The sequence below is a fragment of the Phyllobates terribilis genome, unplaced genomic scaffold (genome assembly GCF_046119375.1).
Source record: "Phyllobates terribilis strain yellow unplaced genomic scaffold, ASM4611937v1 Scaffold_4__5_contigs__length_816908805, whole genome shotgun sequence".
Classification (NCBI taxonomy): domain Eukaryota; kingdom Metazoa; phylum Chordata; class Amphibia; order Anura; family Dendrobatidae; genus Phyllobates; species Phyllobates terribilis.
In genome coordinates this window covers 299,643,044-299,667,188 of record NW_027362764.1, presented here as the reverse complement: position 1 = coordinate 299,667,188, position 24,145 = coordinate 299,643,044, and the positions used below count along the sequence as shown (strand labels likewise).

The 24,145-nt window shown below is 44.6% G+C and overlaps 1 protein-coding gene across 1 annotated transcript in view; it reads right to left on the bottom strand.

The window, feature by feature from the left end:
- The window catches only part of PKD1L1 (polycystin 1 like 1, transient receptor potential channel interacting), an 808,959-nt gene that overhangs the window by 151,475 nt on the left and 633,339 nt on the right, over window positions 1–24,145 (bottom strand). The window lies entirely within an intron of this gene.

The window sequence follows — 24,145 nt, the reverse complement described above, 5'->3', positions numbered from 1 at the left end:
GCTGCCTTATCACCGGCCTCAGTGGACTGCTGCAGCGCTGGTGCTTGTCACCAGATACCACAGGTGGCGTCATGAACTCTTATAAAATTAACAATTATCCACCCTTTTAAAGAGAGACCCCAGGGTACGGGCCAGGGAGCCGACCACCGCGACATCCCCAAGGCCAGGCAAATGCCCGGGTACCGAGTCATCCCCATCCCCAGGGCTAGTCACATCCTCCTCCACCTCCTCTGCTGACCTCATCGACTGTCTGACTGTGGGTTGACAGTAAGTAGGATCTCCAACCTCGTCATCATCACCCTGTGTGTTATCACACCCGTCGCCCTCAGAGCCAACCTCTTCCTGCCCTGACCGAAAAGTCAAGTTGTCGCTCCAATCAGGTATTTGAGTCTCATCATCGTCTTCATCATTGTCTCCACCAACAGGAGTTACAGTTTGGGAACAGGGTCTACATTATGCTCAGAACCTTCTTCATCTGGTCCTGGATCCAACTTATAAAGATTCTGGGCATCGGATCAGATCATTTCCTCATCTGGATTAACAGAAGCTCTGGAGCAGACCTCCGTTTCCCAGGCTATAGTATGAGTAAACAGCTGGGCAGACTCAGCCATCTGTGTTACCCCATACTCAGACGGGCAGCTGGAGACTTGGGAGCTGTGAGGAAGCAAGTGCGATTGGGGTGACACCTCTGAGGACTGGAGTATTTGTGATGTTGAAATTGAGGTGATGGAGAGCCCACTTGAAGGAGCACTTGATATCCGTTGAAGCACCTGCTGTTTTTGTGCCTCATCTAGAATTTGTAGCGATGGGCGTGTCCGTAAGAATGGGATCGTATCACATTGTCCACGAAAAGAAGTCGACATCTTAGTTTGGCTGGAAGATGGTCTTTCTTCTGCAGATGTTACTCCCCCCCCCACCGTGGGGGGCCTCGACCCACCGGCGGACAGGCACCAGTATTGGGATAGGGGGACTGGCCGTCAGGGTCCACCGCGGCTCTGGCACAAACCCGGCGACACAGAGGTGGCACAGGCAGGAACGGACTGGCCGTGTCGGCTTCTCACTTTTTAGATTTTAGAAGGGCATGACATGCCTATATCTGTGTCTCCCCCTCCTTTTACTCCTCCACCTCTTTTCTTTTCGCATGACTATATGTACTTGGCACTTTTCCATGTGTTAGTTGTGTCTTCTGAGCAGTTTGTCAGCTTTTGGACACCTTTGAAGGTGTTTTCTATGTGTTTCTATGTGTTTTTGTTTGCCTGCCATTGGTTTTAACGGTGTTTGAAGGTGTTCGACGAACAGTTCGACGAACAGTTCGGCGAACACACGGGTGTTCGACGAACCGAACCGAACTCGAACACTACGGGGGTGGCTCAACACTAAACAGTAAGTCCAGCCATAAAAAAATAAATAAATAAATAAAAAATAAAGGGAAAGGATTTTCTCTGGGGAATGACCTCCAGTTTTCCATCATGATCTCGGTGCAAGATTTGGCTCAACGCTTGCAGGGACTCTCTCTGGAGGTGACCAAGCTCCAACAACACGTGAGTAGGTGTTCTGGAGCGCATTTTGTGGAACCAAAGGTACGTCTGCCTGATTTATTTTTTGGCGAACAACAAGATTTTTTTTCTTTTAAAAATGCTTGTCTATTATATTTTCGTTTGAGACCCGGATCCTCTGGTGATGAATCACAGCGCATAGGGTTCATAATGTCACTTTTGCGCAAAGATCCTCAGGGATGGGCCTTCTCTCTCCATCCTAGTGATCCGTGCTTTAGTTCAGTGGATAGTTTTTTTTCTGCTTTGGGTTTGTTGTACGATGATCCTGATCGTGTCTCATCTGCTGAGTCTGAATTAAGACGTTTGAGGCAGGGATCAGGTAATGTGGAAAAATATTGTTCTCACTTCCGTCGGTGGTCTGCCCAGGTAGGGTGGAACGATTCAGCTTTGAAAAGCTTGTTTCTTGCAGGCCTAGGTGAAAGGGTTAAAGATTTACTGATTGCTTATCCCACACCTGGAAACTTGCAGGAGGCAATGCAATTAGCTATACGGGTGGACAGGAGACTGCGTGCAAGGGTTAATGAGAGCAAATCCTCTGCTATGTCAGCTTCGAGTCCTGAGAGGTTCTGTGCTGACAATGGAGAGCCGATGGAAATTGGGGCGATGGCACCCCGCTCTCAGGAAAAAGACTGCCGACTTTCTGAAGGCTTGTGCTTCTATTGCGGAAGTTCTGGTCATTTTATTAAGAGCTGTGTGCTTCGTAAGAAGAAAGAAAAAAAATGGTCAGTCATGCTCGTATTGCCTGTTTAAATTCTAAGGGGGTATTCCTATCTGCCACTACTGCTGCTCAGGATGAATTCATTGAATTTCGGGTATTTGTGGATTGTGGATCTACTCTGAATGTGATTGATGGGGGATTCTTGGAAAAACTTAGATTAGAACCTAAAACTTTGTCATCCCCTATTGCAGTGGTTTCTGTCGATGGCTCTCCCTTGAAGAGTGTTACTCACAAGGTCTGTGAATTTCTCCTCACTATTAATGGTATTCATCAAGAGAATTTGGATTTGGTGGTATTGGATAATTTGCCTTCTCCAGTAATATTGGGGTTACCCTGGTTAAAATTGCACAATCCTGTACTGGATTGGTCTACCAATGAAATTAAGTCCTGGAGCCCTAAGTGTTATGACAAGTGTTGTAACGGGCGCATTGCTGCTGTGGATAGAGGGGAATTGCCTGTACCTATTCAGGATTTTTGGAGAGTTTTTTCTGAGGAGGAGTCGCAGGTTTTGCCTCCCCATAGAGACTATGATTGTACCATTGAATTTGTCCCTGGAGCGACTCTTCCTAAGAGTCGTTTATTTAATCTTACTATTCCTGAGAGAAAGGCTTTGGAGGAATACATACAGACAAGCTTGGCCGCTGGTCACATTAGGCCTTCCAAGTCTCCTGTGGCTGTTGGTTTTTTTTTTGTGAAAAAAAAAAGATGGCGGTTTACGTCCTTGTCTGGACTTTCGTGAGATTAATAAAATTGCTGTACGCAATCCTTGCCCACTGCCATTGATTCCCCATTTATTTAACCAGTTAGTGGGGGCCAAGTGGTTCTCTAAAATTGATCTCCGGGGGGCATACAATTTGTTGCGCATGGAGGAGGCTAACAAAAAATCTAAGAGGTACTTTGATAGGAAACGGCAAGAGGTTTTGTTTGCTGTTGGTGACATGGTTTGGTTGTCCTCTAAGAATCTGCGATTGAGGATTCCTTCTAAAAAATTTGGTCCCAAGTTCGTAGGGCCCTTTAAGGTACTTCAGATAGTTAACCAATCTGCTGTTAGGCTGGAGGTTCCTACGTCCTGGAGGATTAATCCGGTGTTTCATGTTTCTCTGTTGAAAAAAGCTGATGTGTCGGATGGTGACGCCTCTGCCACTGTTCCTCCGGTGGTGGAGGACGGGGAATATGAAATTTCCCGCATCCTTAATTCTAGACGGTATAGAGGGAGTTTGCAGTATCTCGTCGCTTGGAAGGGTTTTGGACCTGAGGATAACTCATGGGTGAGGGCGGATGATGTTTCTGTCCCCAGACTTGTCCGAGCGTTTCACAGGAGGTTTCCTGGTAAGCCTGGGCCTAGGGGATCCGGAGGATCCTGTTAGAAGAGGGGGTACTGTTACAACTCTCCTGTTAGGTTTTTTTTAGTTTGCTGGTCACATGACCATTTTGCCTATTTAATCCGGCTCCGCCCTCCTGGCTTTGCTGGACTTCATTTGTATTTACTTCTGTTGAGCTAGCTTGTTACTCTATTGCCGTTCTCTGTTAGTTTTGCTAGGTCTTCTGACCTCTACGCTTTTTGTTGTATGTTTGTCTTTGACTGCTACTATTTCTGCTAGGAGGTGTCCAACTAATCACAGTCCCTAGATCTTGTAGGGATCCCTCCCCCACATCTATAGGTTTGCGTTCAGACTAGCCGAGGACTTTAGCGGGTCTGATCGCAGGATCAGGTTCCCCGTTACATCGTAGGGATCTAGTTTAGTTCTATTGTAGGGACAGATCTCCTGCCTTTCCTTAGTCTCTGTAGCAGATCATAACAGGCGCTTTGTTGTTTGACAGACGCTTTATTGCAGCAACGACTTCGTATTTCAAGATTTTTAGCACTCCAGTCTCAGCTTCTTCCCATATCACGAGTCATGCTTGTAGAGGTGCTCCATCTTCCCTTGATTTGCTCTAGCTCAGTTAGTTTGTTCCTGTTGGCGTCTTTCAACATGCCCACTCTTGGTTGAAACTTTCATCGTATCTCTTTGATCTTTAGGTATGCTTTCCTGGTCTTGCCCCTCAGATGTTCACTTTCTATCTCTATACATATCTTTTGGCAATAAAAGTTCTTTGCCTACTTGAATGACAGTTTTTAGTATTTTACTGATGTTGTCTGCGTCCTGGATTTCCATGTGTAGAGTCTCCGCTTGTGATTTTGAAAGAAGTTGCTCATAATGGATAGTTGATATGTCGTACAAAACTCAATCCAGTCTTGTTTCATTCGTCAAGTCCAAAGTTTCCAATAATGGCTCCATGTTTGCCATAACCCACTTTGGCATTCAAGTCTCTCATGATAATTGTTATGTTCTGCTACCAAAGCTAAGGAAAGAGAGGAGATCTGTCCCTACTATAAGACTCAGCTGAATCCCTACGATGTAACAGGGAACCTGATCCTGCGATCAGACCTGCTAAAGTCCTAATCTAGTCTGTACGGAGACCTATAGATGTGAGGAGGGAATCCCTACAAGTACTAAGGACTGGGAGGAATATGGGACACCTCCTAACAGAAATAGTAGCAGACAGACGAACAAACAAAATAGATAGAACATAGAGGTCCGTAGACCAAGCAAACTAACAGAGTTAGATACAGAGCACAGGCTAGCTAGAAAGTAGATATACAATGAAGTCCAGCAAAGCCAGAAGGGCGGAGCAGGATTAAATAGGCCAACAAGGTCATGTGACCAGCAAAGGAAAAAAAACCTAACAGCAAGGTTCTAACAGTACCCCCCCTTCTAAGAGGATCCTCCGGATCCCCTAGGACCAGGCTTATCAGGAAATCTCCTGTGAAACGCTCTGATAAGTCTGGACGCGGAAACATCATCTGACCTCACCCAAGAGTTATCCTCGGGTCCGAAACCTTTCCAGGCCACAAGATACTGCAAACTACCTCTATACCGTCTAGAGTCAAGGATGCGAGAAATTTCATATTCCCCGTCCTCCACCACCGGAGGAACAGAGGCAGAGGCGTCACCATCCGACACAACAGCTTTTTTTAACAGAGAGACATGAAAGACCGGATTAATTCTCCAGGAGGTAGGAACCTCCAACCTAACAGCAGATTGGTTGACAACCTGAAGCACCTTAAAGGGCCCTACAAACTTGGGACCCAATTTCTTAGAAGGAATCCTCAACCGCAGATTCCTAGAGGACAACCAAACCATGTCACCAACAGCGAACAAAACCTCCTGTCGTTTCCTATCAAAGTAGTCTTTAGATTTTCTGTTGGCCTCCTGAAGATTACCACGCACATCCGTCCAAACTCTTTCCAAATCACCGGAAAAATTCTCCTCCTCAGGCACGGCAGATCCCAACTTGGAGAACGACCCAAACGACGGATGTCTCCCAGAACAACAAAAAAAAGGCGAACAACCAGCAGAAGAAGATGTATGATTGTTCAGAGCAAATTCGGCAAGTGGCAGAAACTCAGACCACCCCTCTTGATTGTCTGCCACAAAACAACGCAAGAACTGCTCAACATCCTGGTTTTTCCTTTCTGTCTGGCCATTAGATTCAGGATGATATCCGGACGAAAACGACAAATGAATTCCCAACCTGTCACAAAAGGCACGCCAAAAACGAGCCACGAACTGAGGACCCCTATCAGAAACAATATCAGTAGGAACGCCATGAAGTCTGACAATTTCCTTGACAAAGGCCTTAGCGAGAGTTTTAGCGCAGGGCAGTTTGACGAAGGGAACCAAGTGACACATCTTGCTAAAACGGTCCACGACCACCCAGATGACAGTAAAACCCTCAGAGGAGGGAAGGTCAGTTATAAAGTCCATAGCCAAATGTGTCCAAGGAGCACTGGGGACCTCCAAAGGACAAAGCAACCCCGCAGCAGGAGTATGTGAGGACTTAGATCTAGCACATATAGTACATTGGCGCACCCACTTAATGACTTCCTTCTGCCATCCAGGCCACCAAAAACTGCGACCCACCAGTCTCTTGGTCTCAGAGATTCCGGGATGACCTGCCAACCGAGATTCGTGACACTCAACAAACAAATCTCTCCTAAAGGTCCCAGGCACAAACAACCTCCCATGAGGAGTGTTAGATGGGGCATTCTCCTGAGCTTTAAGAATCTCATCTTCCAAAACGGAGTCTAAAGCAGCTATCACAACACCTTCTTGTAAAATGTTTTCCTCTTTCTCAGCACCGACTATGGGAGAAAAACTGCGAGACAAGGCATCCGCCTTAACATTCTTAGTACCAGGGATGTAAGTAACGGAGAAATTAAACCGCGAGAAAAACAGTGCCCACCTAGCCTGACGGGCATTCAGGCGCTTGGCAGCATCAAGATATATCAGATTTTTATGATCCGTAAGAACCTGAACGGGAAATTCCGCACCTTCCAAGAAGTGGCGCCAGTGTTCAAATGCGAGTTTAATAGCCAATAATTCCCGATTACCAATATCGTAATTCAGTTCAGTCTCCGAAAATTTTTTTGAAAAAAAGGCACAGGGATGTAATCCATCCCCGTTATCCTGAGACAATACTGCGCCAACCCCCACAGAGGAAGCATCAACCTCAACCAAAAACGGCCTAGTAACATCAGGCTGCATAAGGATGGGAGCAGAGGTGAACCTCTCCTTGAGATACACAAAAGCTTCAATGGCCTCAGAAGACCACTGAACCGCATCAGCACCTTTCCTGGTGAGATCAGTCAGAGGTTTGACAATACTAGAAAAATTTTTTATGAATTTTCTGTAGTAATTGGCGAAACCCAAAAACCTCTGTATCGATTTCAAACCAATAGGCCTAGGCCATTCCTGCACAGCCTGAACCTTAACCGGATCCATCTCAAAACCTTTGCTGGAGATAATGTAGCCCAAAAAACTAATTCTCTGTACAGCGAACTCATATTTCTCCAGCTTAGCAAAAAGCGAATTGTCCATTAATAACTGTAATACCTCACGCACGCTCCGCCAATGAGACTCCAGATCTGGCGAATAAATCAAAATGTCATCCAAATACACAACCACATTTTTACCGATCAAAGGTCTAAGGATGTCATTAATCAGATTCTGAAAAAATGCAGGAGCATTAGTAAGACCAAAAGGCATAACCAGATTCTCAAAATGACCCACAGGAGTGTTAAAAGCAGTCTTCCATTCATCACCCTCCTTCATGCGCAACAGATTGTATGCCCCCTTAAGGTCAATTTTAGAGAACCACTTGGCCCCCAATAACTGGTTAAACAGATCAGGAATCAATGGCAGTGGGTAAGGATTGCGTACCGTAATTTTGTTAATCTCACGAAAATCCAGACAAGGACGTAAACCGCCGTCCTTTTTTTTTACAAAAAAAAATCCAACCGCCACAGGAGACTTAGAGGGCCTAATGTGACCGGCGGCCAAACTTGTCTGTATGTATTCCTCCAAAGCCTTCCTCTCAGGAATGGTAAGGTTAAATAAACGACTTTTAGGAAGAGTCGCTGCAGGGACAAATTCAATAGAACAATCATAGTCTCTATGGGGAGGCAAAACCTGCGATTCCTTCTCAGAAAAAACTCTCCAAAAATCCTGAATAGGAACAGGCAATTCTCCCCTATCCAAAGCTGCAATACGCCCGTTACAACACTTGTCATAACATTTATGGCTCCAGGATTTAATTTCACTGGTAGACCAATCCAGTACAGGATTGTGAAATTTTAACCAGGGCAAACCCAATATTACTGGAGAAGGCAAGTTATTCAACACTACCAAATCCAATTTCTCATGGTGAACACCATTAATAGTGAGAGGAAATTCACTGACCTTGAGAGTAATATTCTTCAAAGGGGAGCCATCCACAGAAACCACAGCAATGGGGGATGATAAAGGTTCAGGTTTTAAATTGAGTTTTTCCACGAATCCCCCATCAATTACATTCAGTGTAGACCCGCAATCAACAAACACCCGAAATTCCATTAATTTTTCCTGAGCAATCGTGGAAGCAGTTAAAAATATACCCTTGGAATTTAAACAGGCAATACGGGCGTGACTGACCATTTTTTTTTCTTTCTTCATACGAAGCTCACAGCCTTTAATCAAATGACCAGATTTTCCGCAATAGAAACACAAGCCTTCTGAAAAACGACGGTCTTTTTCTTGAGAGCGAGGTGCCACCGATCCAATCTCCATCGGTTCACCACTGTTAGTACACACATTATCATAACCAGAAACTGACATAGCAGAGGATTTGCTCTCATTAACCCTAGCACGCAGTCTTCTATCCACCCGTATAGCTAATTGCATAGCCTGTTGCAAATCCTCAGGTGTAGGATAAGCAATTAGCAGGTCTTTAACCCTTTCACTGAGCCCAGCAAGAAATAGACTTTTCAGAGCAGAATCGTTCCACCCTGTTTGAGTGGACCAACGACGAAAATGAGTACAATATTTTTCGACTTTACCTGATCCTTGTTTTAAACGTCTCAACTCAGTCTCAGCTGATGCCACACGGTCAGGATCATCATATAATAGTCCTAAAGCAGAAAAAAAACTATCCACTGATCTGAAGCATGTATCACTAGGTTGCAAAGAAAAGGCCCACTCCTGAGGCTCTTTGCGCAAAAGTGACATTATGAACCCTACGCGCTGGGATTCATCCCCAGAGGACTTGGGTCTCAAACGAAAATACAATAAGCAAGCATATTTAAATGAAAAAAATTCTCGATGTTCACCAAAAAATAAATCCGGTAAACATACCTTAGGCTCCAAGAAATATGCTCCAGGACAGTTACTCACGTGCTGACGGAGCTCGGCCACTTCCAGAGAGAGTCCCTGCAGGTGTTTAGCCAAATCCTGAACCGACACCATGATGGAACAAAAAAAAAAAAAAAAATCTTTCCTTAGAGAATTTGCAGGCTGGACTTACTGTTATGTTCTGCTACCAAAGCTAAGGAAAGAGAGGAGATCTGTCCCTACTATAAGACACAGCTGAATCCCTACGATGTAACAGGGAACCTGATCCTGCGATCAGACCTGCTAAAGTCCTAATCTAGTCTGTACGGAGACCTATAGTTGTGAGGAGGGAATCCCTACAAGTACTAAGGACTGGGAGGAATATGGGACACCTCCTAACAGAAATAGTAGCAGACAGACGAACAAACAAAATAGATAGAACATAGAGGTCCGTAGACCAAGCAAACTAACAGAGTTAGATACAGAGCACAGGCTAGCTAGAAAGTAGATATACAATGAAGTCCAGCAAAGCCAGAAGGGCGGAGCAGGATTAAATAGGCCAACAAGGTCATGTGACCAGCAAAGGAAAAAAAACCTAACAGCAAGGTTCTAACAATAATAAGTAAGTCTTGTTTTGGCATGGTGTCGATTTCTTCTTGAACGTGATTGTAGAATATTTCAAAGTCCTCATTCTCGATATCTGTTGTTGGTGAGTAGAATTGTATAACTGTGACATGGATTGGCACTCCGTGAAGTCGTATCAAGATGACTATCACTTACTGCATTGTACTTCAGGACAGTGCCAGAAAGTCTTCTGTTGACAATAAAAGCGCCACTGTTTCTTCTTTCGTTATTATTGCAAGAATAGTAGACCTAATGTTTGTTTGACTTGAAATGTCTGGATTGAGTCCATCTCAGTTCACTAATTCTGAATAAGTCTGTGAGGAGCTGGCCTTTGACTAAAGACTATTTGACTAATGCACATAGGGTGGATTCCACGGCTCTAAGGGATACAGACCTTTTCTAGCATGAAGCATCGATTATTTCAAACTTATTCTTATGTTTTATTATCGATTTGCTTGCTCGTCAGTCTAAGTGCACTAATTTCACCTGGAAAGTGTCCAATCTCTGGAATCAATGTTTCCATTCAGTGACAGTATCAGAGGAAGACTGCTGGATCTTATGTATACATAAGGCCAGGCAAGAGATTGGTTAAGGTAAAAGCAATCATTTCATCACTCTCCTCAGTGTCTCAGGGGCCTTAATTAAGCCATTGTTCTTGAAACCAGTGGTCCCATTGTGTGGATGAGAATAGTAGACCCAGTGGAGCCGTCACCACAGGGGGTCTCACATGTAGTCCCAAGTCATGGGCTTCACATCAGGAAAATACCTTCCTCCACCTTCCCCCAATGTTGTGGAAGAATGTTATGAATGGGAGCTGTGGGTATACAATCTCTGGCTCCCACTTTAGAAACACTCTGCAGGAACAGCCGAAGGAGCCATGGCTCCATCAGGTGTAATATAGGTCTGCTCCTTTGCCCATCACTGAATCCACAAAGCCGTTTTGGAGATCAGTTGCTGGCTGGAACTTGACAAATGTGCCACGGTCATATCTATCGTCTGGATGTGAGGAACTATCTTAAGGACTGTTGTTGCCAGCTGGAGTGGGAGGCATGTGCAATGATCATGGTATGGAGCATGGACTGTAACTACAGACTAAACTGGAGGGAGAAACAAAAGCTGTGGGCCAACCAAAAGTGGGAGACAGTGGGTATCACCTGGAATGGGGGTAGTGGAACTATCGGCCCTAGGATTGGATCTTGTAGACTGGGGACATTGCATTATGACCCAATTCAACAGGGAGGTAGAAGTGTACTAGCAACAATCTCACAAGATTATTAGTTTTCAGTTCAAAATATCAGCAGTTGTTTCAGATCTTAAATGGTGGTGCATGTGTTAAAGTTTAAACCATGTATATCATTGAGCTGTGAAAAAGCAGGACTCACCAGATTTTGGCTTAAAAGTTGTTGTAACATACCTGGCGGCGTCCTTGCATAGTGGTCCATCTCCCACTGTGCAAGAGCGCGCACTTGATCTCCAGTCCAGTTTGCTAGCCTGGCTTCCCTCCATGCTGTCTGTTTGCCTCTGTGTCTGCTGCTTAAGGGCGGCGCCCGATCACTTCCTGCTTTTTGTACCTGCTGCAGACACACCCCTTGTGCGTCCCCAGCCTATTGCTGTCTGCCATCTGGTATTTAACCCAGCTGCTCCAATGAATCCCTGCCTGAGCATTGTGTTCTGTCAGTTGGCCTTTGGTCACTGATATGCCAGGTCCCGTTTATGTTTCCTGCCTTCGGTATCAGTTCCCGTGTCTGAACTGTGTCCTGTCTGTATTCTCTCCTAGCCTGTTTTGTTTTTCTCTATGTCCGTACTTTCCCTTTTTCTGCAGAGTCTGAACTCGTACCTAACTCCTGCTCGTTGTCACTGTACTTCCATTTGTGAGTTTGTGGTCCACTCACTACTTCTCTGCAAGTACCCTGTGGGTATCTGGTTCTGCCTTTCCCTTCTAGTCTGTTCCGTGTGAACAGAGCTCTGTCCACCGCGTCTGCGGTTTTCGCTTTGCTCAGCTCTGTCCACCGCGTCTGCGGTTTTCGCTTTGCTCAGCTCTGTCCACCGCGTCTGCGGTTTTCGCTTTGCTCAGCTCTGTCCACCGCGTCTGTGGTTTTCGCTTTGCTCAGCTCTGTCCACCGCGTCTGCGGTTTTCGCTTTGCTCAGCCCTGTCCACCGCGTCTGCGGTTTTCGCTTTGCTCAGCTCTGTCCACCGCGTCTGCGGTTTTCGCTTTGCTCAGCTCTGTCCACCGCGTCTGCGGTTTTCGCTATGCTCAGCTCTGTCCACCGCGTCTGCGGTTTTCGCTTTGCTCAGCTCTGTCCACCGCGTCTGCGGTTTTCGCTTTGCTCAGCTCTGTCCACCGCGTCTGCGGTTTTCGCTTTGCTCAGCTCTGTCCACCGCGTCTGCGGTTTTCGCTTTGCTCAGCTCTGTCCACCGCGTCTGCGGTTTTCGCTTTGCTCAGCCCTGTCCACCGCGACTGCGGTTTCGAATTTGTCTCCCAGTCTGTACTGGACCCTACTCAGCCTGTGCTCTAGTCTGCCTGTTCCTGTATTCCCCGGTGTGGGTCAACAGCCGTGTCCGGAGTCTGACCTGGAGTAGACCCTGGTTCCTCTGCTCGGTTCCTCCCTGGTGCACTGGCGTCGTATGCCGTCGTGCGACCTTGGTCGGATCGGGCAGATACTTAGTTATGCCCCTCCAGGCACTCTCCGGTTCATGGCACAGTGGAATCACTACATAAACACGCACACGCCAGTCAGTCCGGGCGTGTGCATTACAGCCGTTTATTCCATCATGTGTGGACAATCTTAGGAGAACATGGGGCATGCAGATAAAAAATGGGAGAATTGGCAGGTGAGAGGGAGACTACTTTGTGACCATCTACCCAGAATTTCTGTAAGACTATGGATATAAGAAATAAAAAATAGCTGCATTGTTAACCTGCCTAGGTGATTATTATAACTCACAACCTCAGATCTTCACAATATCCTGTTCTCTCCATTTTAGCTTTGACAATGTCGAGATTGCCTTGGTTCATGGTTCGTACATCCCAAGTTCCGAACTTTATGATATCTCTGCAACTTTTGATCTTCCCCTTCGACCAAGCGATATCAGCACCAAGATGTGCATGTGGCTTTGATCCTTGAGCATTGGTCATACTCATCGAGCATCGGCTCTTCCTAACTACCTCGTTGAGTGCCTTCCGATGTAGGGGTGCATCTTTTAGTTGTATGCTCCATAAAGTTTTCTTGGCAATATACAGAAGTAGATTGCCAGGCCTTTCTTCCGCACAGTAATGTAGCACCCATATAGGAGCCACACTGAATGAGTGTTGTATGTTGACAAACCGCCTCATCGCACAACGTCGCATGGGCAGCATGCTAAGTTCACCTCAGTTGAAACCTGTCCGCCTGGGGTGTCATAACAGAAAAAACTATTATATTATTAAAATAAATAGAGAGACATTCAAGATTAGTTCTGGGAGAGGAAACAAAGACTCAATGAAAATGGTGCATTCTCTAGATGGACTAAAATCAGCAGTAAGTTACCATAAAGATCTGTGTTAGCACCAATTCTTTTTAATCTCATTATTAATGACCTTGTGGATGGGATCGAGAGTAAAGAGTCAGTCTTTACAGATGACACAAAACTTTGCAAGATAATAAAAACTTAGCTAGACTGTTTAAAATTACAGAATGATCTAGATAAGATGTCTGTGTGGGCAATCACATGCTAGATGAAGTTTAATGTTAATAAATGTGGAGCAATGCACCTAGGCCGCTGTAATGGTATTGCTGCATATACAACCCCCGGCAAAAATTATGGAACCACCGGGCTCGGAGGATGTTCATTCAGTTGTTTAATGTTGTTCAAAAAAAGCAGATCACAGACATGGCACAAATCTAAAGTCATTTCAAATGGCAACTTTAGGGCTTTAAGAAACACTACAAGAAATCAAGATTAAAAATGTGTTACTCAATAAGGGTAATTTTTTTCAGACCAAGCACAGGGAAAAAAATATGGAATCACTCAATTCTGAGGAAAAAATTATGGAATCACCCTGTAAATTTTCATTTCCAAAACTAACACCTGCATCAAATTAGATCTGCTCTTTAGTCTGCATCTAAAAAGGAGTGATGACACCTTTGAGAGCTGTTGCGCAAGTGGACTGACATGAATAATGGCTCCAACAGGAGAGATGTCAATTGAAACAAAGGAGAGGATTATTAAACTCTTAAAAGAAGGTAAATCATCAAGCAATGTTGCAAAAGATGTTGGTTGTTCACAGTCAGCTGTGTGTAAAATCTGGACCAAATACAAACAACATGGGAAGGTTGTTAAAGGCAAACATACTGGTATACCAAGGAAGACATCAAAGTGTCAAAAGACTAGAAACTTAAAGCAATATGTGTCCAAAACAGGAAATGTACAACAAAACAAATGAGGAACGAATCGGAGGAAACTGGAGTCAATGTCTATGACCGAACTGTAAGAAACAGCCTAAAGGAAATGGGATTTACATGCAAAAAAGCTAAACATAAGCCATCATTAACACCTAAACAGAAAAAAACAAGGTTACAATGGGCTAAGGAAAATAAATCGTGAACTGTGGATGACTGGAAGAAAGTCATATTCAGTGATGAATTGCGAATCTGCATTGGGCAAGGTGATGATGCTGGAACTTTTGTTTGGTGCCTTTCCAATGAGATTTATAAAAATGACTGCATGAAGAGAACATGCAAATTTCCACAGTCATTAATGATATGGGGCTGCATGTCAGGTAAAGGCACTGGGGAGATGGCTGTCATTACATCTTCAATAAATGCCCAAGTTTACATTGATATTTTGGACAGTTTTTTTATCCCATCAATTGAAAGGATGTTTGGGGAGAATGACATCATTTTTCAAGATGATAATGCATCCTGCCATAAAGCAAAAACTGTGAAAACATTTCTTGAAAGAAGACACATACGGTCAATGTCATGGCCTGCAAATAGTCCGGATATCAATCCAATTGAAAATCTTTGGTGGAAGTTGAAGAAAATGATCCATGATAAGGCTCCAACCTGCAAAGCTGTTCTGGCAACAGCAATCAGAGAAAGTTGGAGCCAGATTGATGAAGAGTACTGTTTGTCACTCAATAAGTCCATGCCTCAGAGACTGCAAGCTGTTATTAAAGCCAGAGGTGGTGCAACAAAATACTAATGATGTATTGGAGTGTTCTTTTGTGTGTTTGTTTTTCATGATTCCATAATTTTTTTCACAGAATTGAGGGATTCCATATTTTTTTCCCTCTGCTTGGTCTGAAAAAAATTACCCTTACGGAGCACCACATCTTTTATTTTGTTTTCTTTTAGTGTTTCTTAAAGCCCTAAAGTTGCCATTTGAAATGACTTTAGTTTTGTGCCATGTCTGTGATCTGCTCCGAGCCCGGTGATTCCATAATTTTTGGCAGGGGTTGTACATTAAGCAGAAATATACTAGGGACTACAGAATCGGAGGACTTGGGTATTCTGGCTACAAGTAAATTAAGTAGCAGCACTCAATGTAAGACAGCAGCTGCAAAAGCTAACAAGATTTTAGAGTGTATAAAAAAAGATAAGATCCTGTAATTCCAATGTATTATTATTTGTGTTGAGCCATACCTTCCGATATCGGGAAATATCGGATCGGATTAGATCGGACTGATACCCAAAAAATATCGGATATCGCTGATTCCGATACCGGAAATCAATGCAAGTCAATGGGACACAAATATTGGATTGAAAATAAACTCTTTCTTTCCTTGTAGGTTAATTCTACATGAAGGAAAACAACTAATAATAATGTAGAATGTTTACATGAAAAGCCGGCAATTCAGCAGCGGCATACACCGGTACCCGACAATTTAGAACAGAAAGAATAGAGCATCTCACATAGATTAGATAGACATTATACATGTCAGTCACATATATAAGAAGTACAGTGACAGTGTTGCTTACTGTACTTGTCATTTAGTGTTAAAGGATTTAACCCTATTTTTGTGTCCAGCCAGGTACAGCAGGCAGGAATGGGCTGCCCCCAACCACCAGCGGCCTATTTGTACCTGGCCGGACACAACACTATAGGGAAGCCCTTTTTTTTTAATTATTTCATGAATTTCATGAAATAATTAAAAAAAAATACATGGGGCTTCGCCCTATTTTTGTGTCCAGCCAGGTACATCTAGGCAGCTGGGGGCTGGAATCCGCAGCGCAGGGAAGCCCAAGCTTTCTGGGCCCCCAACCCGCTGCAAATTGCAGTCCGCAGCCACCCCAGAAAATGGCACGTTCATAGAAGCGCCATCTTCTGGCGCTGTACCCAACTCATCCAGGGCCCTGGTGCAGTGGCTTACTGGGTAATAAAGGGGTTAGGGCCAGCTTGGCATTATCAGCTGGCCCTAAGCCCGAAATTCATGGGGTCACGCCAATATTAGACATGACCGCCATGAATTTCTAGTAAAGTATTTAAAAAAACACAACACCCAGAATAAAGTCCTTTAAATGAAATAAACACACAATTTTTTAATGCTCTAAATTAAACCATACTTACCATCACGCCCATTCCAGCTGAAGCCAATGTCTTCTGCAATAAAAGTAAAATAATAAAGCAACCTCATCCTTACCTTTCCATGGTTCCCACGACGGCTCCAGCTCTGCTACATTCACATGACAGGCTGGATCGCAGCCGAAAGCTGCCATCCAGCTTGCCATGCCGCAGACACTGAGAAGCGCAGGCATGCTTGCGCTCCTCAGTGTCTGGCTGTGACAGCATCCAGATGAGCCGAGGTCATGTCCAATGAACTCAGCTCACCTCATGCACGTCACTGACAGCGTGGGAAAATTCTCCTGTGCTCAGCGCATGTTCATTGCAGGTATATAGTGTCTCCACATCAGCAGTAACAAAGAGGGTATTGTCATCCACACAGATGCTGTCAAACCTAGTAAGGACGTCCGTCGTGTCCTTGGTGAATGAGGGCAGGGTCTCAACTAAGGGTTTAAGATAAATGCGCCCCTCAGTGTCTGGCTGTGACGGCATAAAGATGAGCTGGGGTCATGTCCAATGAACTCAGCTCACGTCATGCACGTCACTGACAGCGTGGGAGAATTCTCCTGCGCTCAGCGCTTGAGCAGGAGAATTCTCCCACGCTGGGATGGCATTGCGATGACAGGCTGGATCGCAGCTGAGCGCTGCCATCCAGCATGCCATCCTTCATAGACACTGCAGTGCGCAGGCATGCTTGCACTCTGCAGTGTCTCTGAAGGATGACAAGCTGGATGGCAGCGCTCAGCTGCGATCCAGCCTGTCATCGCAATGCCATCCCAGCGTGGGAGAATTCTCCTGCTTAAGCGCTGAGCGCAGGAGAATTCTCCCACGCTGTCAGTGACGTGCATGAGGTAAGCTGAGTTCATTGGACATGACCCCGGCTCATCTTTATGCCGTCACAGCCAGTCACTGAGGAGCGCATTTATCTTAAACCCTTAGTTGAGACCCTGCCCTCATTCACCAAGGACACGACGGACGTCCTTACTAGGTTTGACGGCATCTGTGTGGATGACAATACCCTCTTTGTTACTGCTGATGTGGAGACATTATATACCTGCAATGAACATGAAGATGGTTTGGAGGCTGTCCGCCTCTTCCTGGGTGCCTCCGACCTGGACGGCCCTCTCTGCGGGTTTATTCTCAGGCTGCTGCGCTTCGTGCTCACCCACAATTTTTTTACCTTCAAAGACATGTTTTATCTACAGAAGTGCGGCACGGCCATGGGTGCGGCCTGTGCCCCCTCATAAGCCAATCTCTTCCGTGGCTCCTGGGAGAGACATATTTTTGGCGGCGAGGGCCGCTGACCATGTGCTGTGCTGGTATAGATATATTGATGACATCCTATTCTTGTGGAGAGGTACGGCGCAGCAGCTCGGGAATTTCATGGACAGACTTAATACAAATAATCTAAACATTCGTCTGACCTACAAATATAATCCAACTAATATTGATTTACTGGACGTCAGTCTTGAGGTCGACCCTTGGTCGTCCGTCCAGACTGACGTCTTCAGAAAGACGACAGTAGTCAATGCTCTCATTCACGCTTCTTCTGCCCATGACCCCGCCACTTTGAGAGCCATCCCGGTCGGACAGTTTCTCCGGGTGAGACGGATCTGCTCCTCCAGCTATCTATTTGAGGCACAGGCAAAGGACCTTCAATCTAGGTTTTTACAACGCGGCTATAGCCAACGTTCCATCAAAAGAGGATACATCAGGGCCAAAACTACTCCAAGATCGAAATTGCTATACCAACCAAAAAGAGAGGATACGGGAAATAATAAGATCCGGTTTATTTCCACATATAACAGCGAATGGAGAAATATGCGAGCAGTTCTAGCCAAACACTGGCCCATTCTCAGTGCACAACCTTCACTGGCCATTAGTCTGGGTGAACAACCATCTATGACATCCAGGAGGGCCCGTAATTTAAGTGACCTTATTATCAAAAGTCACTATGTTCCCCCTAACAGTACATTTCTGTCATCATTTAAACCAACATTGGGATGTTATCCTTGTGGCCACTGCCTTGCATGTACTAATGCTCTCCGCTGTAAAACCTTTGACTCTGCTGGAGGTGTCCGGAACTTAAAAATTTAACACCGGATCTCGTGTGGCAGCAGTAATGTCATTTATTATGCCACATGTGGATGTCCCCTTATTTATGTGGGACTCATCTCCAGAGAGTTCAGAGTTAGGATCCGGGAACATGTCAGGGACATCATTGCAGCTAGTAATGTGACCGAGACTTTGGATCTTAAAACGATCCCTCGCCATTTTAAGGACCACCATAATTGTGATCCCCGATCCCTTATGTTTAGAGGCATAGATCTTGTACACTTGGGGTCCAGAGGGGGCAACATCAAAAAGCTTCTTGCACAATGGGAAGCACGTTGGATTGTTACACTTGGCACCATGGCCCCCTCTGGCCTCAATGAGTCACTCAGCTTCGCCTCATTTTTGTAGTGGTTCCCCCATGTGCCTATTGCATTAATCATATTCTGTTATTATAGCCCCTTTTTTAGCGCCTTCTGTGGCTCTTTTTCTCAGTGCTGCCCCTTCCCCCTTCATATATTTTTAAATTCTTCTTTTGTTTTGGTTTCCCACCCGTATTTCCCTTCACTCTCTTCCTTTTTTGTGTACCTTCTATCCCCTTAGGGGGTTTTAAATTTCACTCTTTTATTTTTTTGTTTTCATTTTCGTATGACTGGTGCCAGGTTTCGCTATGGTCGCCCTGTTCTACATATTGCTTTTCTAGTGTTACTAATCTAATTACATTCTATCTAGGATCCTTTTTTGTGTTTACCCTGTGGTTCGTACTAACAACTCAGCAGTCAACATATAATCTTCTCCACCTATGGAAGATTGGTTTTGAGGCTATTATGAATTTTTCCTCTCAAGGGGATCGCATTTGAATTGAATCAAAAGAATACTACTTGAGATGCTATATTTGCTGTATTTTATGCCTCCCCTTGTATATGTGTGTATTTATCCTTTTAAAGGGGTTTGTAACTTGCCCTCCTTTCAAACATAGAAACTTTATATATTTGTATTCATCATCGGTGGTGCTGTGGAGCGCATGCGCCTCCTTGGGTCGTGACACCCTGCCGCTCCCCGGCGTCTCCATGCCCGTGCGCGCGCTCCGTCAGCCGGCTCAGCTGACTGACGGTGGTGCGCGCATTTCCAGGACTTGACTGCCGGGTGTGCGGCGGGGGAGCGTGGCCGGCCGGAAGCGCATGCGCCAGTATACGCAGCGCTATTGGTTGATTTCCGGTCACGTGACATTACACATGACCGGTTGTCAGGGTTACTTAAAGGTCCTTGCAGGGCTTCATTACACCATCCCTTGAGAAAGCAACACATTGTCCACGCGAAACGCGCGTTGGGTAGGTGTCCTTGCACTCTTACATCCCCACTGGGGGGGTTCTCAGCCTTTGGGTGAGTGTTGTACTATTTATGTTCACATTGCACTTCTCAGCATACTTCATTTTTCATGTTCTTTCACCTGTGACCTTCTATCTCTCTGGCTCTGATGTAATGAGGATGTACTATAGCAGTATTGTCTACTTCCCCTTCCTGCTCTATAAGCCTTTATGTGGCCAGGTGTTAAATGTGTTCACTGCTGGTCGTGCCATAAACATTTTTTGCTCTATTCTACAACATTTACCCAGGGCTGACTAATCTCTTTTTGGGTGGTCTGCTCTTTGCTTAACACATCGTCTGTTACTCTTTTTTATGGACTCCCTATGAATTTTATGGTGTATCATGATATTTAATAAATATTTTTCTACTTTCATCAAAAAGCTCCCTCTGTCTCTTGTTTTCAGGAGCGCAAGCATGCCTGCGCTTCTCAGTGTCTGCTGCATGGCAAGCTGGATGGCAGCTTTCGGCTGCGATCCAGCCTGTCATGTGAATGTAGCAGAGCTGGAGCCGTCCTGGGAACCATGGAAAGGTAAGGATGATGTTGGCTTCAGCTGGAATGGGCGTGATGGTAAGTATGGTTTAATTTAGAACCATAAAGAATTGTGTGTTTATTTCAATTAAAGGACTTTATTCTGGGTGTTTGTGTTTTTTTTGAACATTCACTATGGGGTTAGTAATGGGGGTGTCTTATAGACGCCTCTTCATTACTAACCTGGGCTTGATGTCAGCTGGCATTATAAGCTGACATCAACCCCAGCCCTATTACCCCACTGCCACTGCTACAGGGCAGTGGGAAGAGCAAGGCTAAGTGGCAGAATTGGAGCATCCTATGGATGCGCCATTTCTGGGGCGGCTGACGGCTGGTGTTTGTAGCCTGGGAGGGGGCCAATATTCATGGCACCCTTCCTGGGCTATTAATATCAGCCCCCAGCTGTCTGCCTAGCCTTTGCTAGCTATTAAAATAGGGGGGACCCCATGTCATTTTTTTGGGGGTCCCCCATTTTAATAGCTAATAAAGGCTAGGTATTCAGCTGGGGGCTGATATTAGTAGCCTGGGAAGCTCCGTGGGTATTACCCCCTTCCCAGGCTTCAAACATCTGCCCCAGCCGTCTTCTTAACCTCCGCTAGAGACTAAAATTACGGGGATCCCCAAGCCAATTTTTTTTTTAATGAATCCTTTATTTTAACACTAAATGAGAAGTACAGTAATCAACACTATCACTGTACTTCTTATATATGTGACTGACATGTTTCTATGTATCTAATCTATGTGTGATGCTCTATTCTTTCTATTCTAAATTGTCGGGTACCGATGCTGAATTGCCGGCCGGCTTTTTTAAAGAGACGGTGCATGAAAACACTATTATTTTTTTTAATAAATCCTTTAACACTAAATGACAAGTACAGTAACCAACACTATCACTGTACTTCTTATACATGTGACTGACATGTTTCTATGTATCTAATCTATGTGTGATGCTCTATTCTTTCTATTCTAAATTGTCGGGTACCGATGCTGAATTGCCGGCCGGCTTTTTTAAAGAGACGGTGCATGAAAACACTATTATTTTTTTTAATAAATCCTTTAACGCTAAATGACAAGTACAGTAAGCTGAGCGCTGCCATCCAGATTGTCATTCTTCAGAGACACTGCAGAGCGCAGGCATTATGGGAACTTCCGATTCCGGCATTCGATATTCTAAAAGTATCGGAACTCAGTATCGGAACTCCGATACCGCAAATATCGGTCGATACCCGATATTTCAGTATCGGAATGCTCAACACTAATTATTATCCTTAAATCACTTATAAGTAGTGATGAGCGAGCATGCTCGACACTGCTCGGTACTCGCTCGAGCATCTCATAGCTCGACATGCTCAGCGAGTATTTCCGGGTTGCTCGGAGGGGAGCTCGGGTCCCCACCCTGCATGTTTGGAGATCTTTAGTGAGCCAATGAACATGCAGGGATAGCTCGCCACACACTGTAATGCCGTAGCCATGTTGGTTGTGGCATTACAGTAATTAGCAGGCCGCATAGCGTCATCGGATCTATATAAGACCTGGTGACCCTATGCTCGTCACAGTCTAACCCGGAAACAGGCAGAGAACGGAGAGATGCTGCTGAGCTAGGGAAATAATTGGTGGTGTAATAGTTAGATATAGGTACTCCAGGAGTATATAATATATATATATATCCATCTGAATTAACAGTCCTTGTGAGGACTAATCCAGCTGCATATATTCAGTGGTGATAGCAGGAGTTAGGCAGTCAGGGTTTGAGGCAATGTATACAGCACAAGAGGGTCCATTGCACGTTCTGTCTGCTCCTGCTGTTACAGATATTCGTAGACAAAGCCCCAAATATCAGGGGCGAAGGCAAATTTTTTTTTTATCTTACACCTGATTATTTGCTTAAAAAGCAATCCAGAGTACACAATTTTACTGCTACATTTGCATGTTAGCAGAAAACAGCCAGATTTTTTTTACTTTATTCACATTACAGTATTGTGGAAGCTGTTATAATACAGAAATTTTGTGGAGCGTGTCAAATATTACACTCCATTTAAAGTCAGCGAGCTGTGTTTTGTTGAACCAACTGACACTTGGTCGCTGACAAATACCATACTATTAGGCGACTGCGTGAAACCATGGCCATCAAACGTGATCCCATATGACTGTCATAATAGTACAGAAATTTTGTAGAGTGTGCCAAATATTCCACTGAACTTCAAGCTCAAGGAACATCAGTGTCAGATCGCACCATCCGTCGTTGTTTGATCCAAAGTGGACTTCATGGGAGACGACCAAGGAGAACACCATTGATGAAAAAAAATCATAAAAAAGCCAGACTGGAATTTGCCAAACTACATGTTGACAAGCCACAAAGCTTCTGGGAGAATGTCCAATGGAGAGATGAGACAAAAATGGCAGTTGTTGGCAAGGCACATCAGCTCTATGTTCACAAACGGAAAAATGAAGCATATCAAGAAAAGAACACTGTCCCTACTGTGAAACATGGCGGAGGCTCTTTTATGCTTTGCTGCATCTGGCACAGGGTGTCTTGAATCTGTGCAGGGTACAATGAAATCTCAAGACTATCAAGGGTTCTAGATAGAAATGTGCTGCCCAGTGTCAGAAAGCTTGGTCTCAGTCGCAGGTCATGGGTCTTGCAACAGGATAATGACCCAAAACACACAGCTAAAAACACCCAAGAATGGTTAACAGGAAAACATTGGACTATTCTGAAGTGGCTTTCTATAAGCCCTGACCTAAATCCCATTGAGCATCTTTGGAAAGAGCTGAAACATGCCATCTGGAAAAGGCAACCTTCAAACACGAGACAACTGGAGCAGTTTGCTCATGAGGAGTGGGCCAAAATACCTGTCGAGAGGTGCAGAAGGCTCATTGACAGTTACAGGAATCATTTGATTGCAGTGATTGCCTCAAAAGGTTGTTCAACAAAATATTAAGTTAAGAGTACCCTCATTTCTGTCCAGGCCTATTTCATGAGTTTAATTTTTTTTTAAATTCTGTGGAAGCAGGGTTGGTTAAAAAGCAATGTCTGGCTTTCATTTGTTCATTTTCATAGATTTTTAACTTATTATTACTTCTGTCAGATTCAAGTTATTTCTGAGACCATTGGGGGTTTTTCTTTCATTAAACGAGGGGTACCAACAATTTTGACCATGTGTGTACATACGCCACTTTAACGGACTGATAATAAAAAAATACAAAAAACAAGCTAAAATGGAAAAAATGTTAAGAAACATTCTTTCCAGGGTAATGACTTGTATATAAGGCCAAAGAAATAATAATAAAAAAGTTATGGATTGTGGAAGACATTTATGCGACCAGAATGAACCACCTAGCACCTGTCCCAATTGTAAATGCATCTAACAGCGTTATTGATAGGGAATAGCATAGATTTAAAAAAAAATTTGGCAGCACCAGCAGCACGCAGTGTAAGGCAATAATATGTGTCTGGATCGGTGTAATAAGCTATCCATACTGCGATACCTCACCCGTAAACGAATTTTAGATAAGACAGTTAATATTCTAGAATATAGAATCTATTTGAATTGTCCTTCTCATTATTAAGGAGTGGGTCTCCTATACTGTTATTGCATATGCAGCAATTTCAAGGGCTGACAAAAATTAGGACGCACTCCAATACACATTTGAAGAGACGTAAAAAAAAAAATTAAAAACACAGTATTAGTATAAAAACCAGACTCGCCAATGTAACCTCAATGTAATCACATTGTAAAGCTCCTGCACTTCCTCCTCCTCCTGTTCGGCCTCCATCTCCGAAATGACCACATCAGTCACAAGCTGGAAGCACTCCAGCACTGCCTCGGCCAAGCGGCAACAGGCTGTGCTGAAGATAATGTGCTTATGCTTAGGTGACAAACTGCACACCGCTGCAGAGTTGTTGAAAGCTGTAACACAGCAGGCAGATCTGTGGCTCTCACCGCTGAACATATAGCCAGGCATGGTCATGTGTGACAATGTCCAGAACCAGGTGGTGGAGAAATGACAGCTGGAGTAGATAGGGTTTCCCTGTATGCCAGTCCTTTCATCTGACCTAAAGAA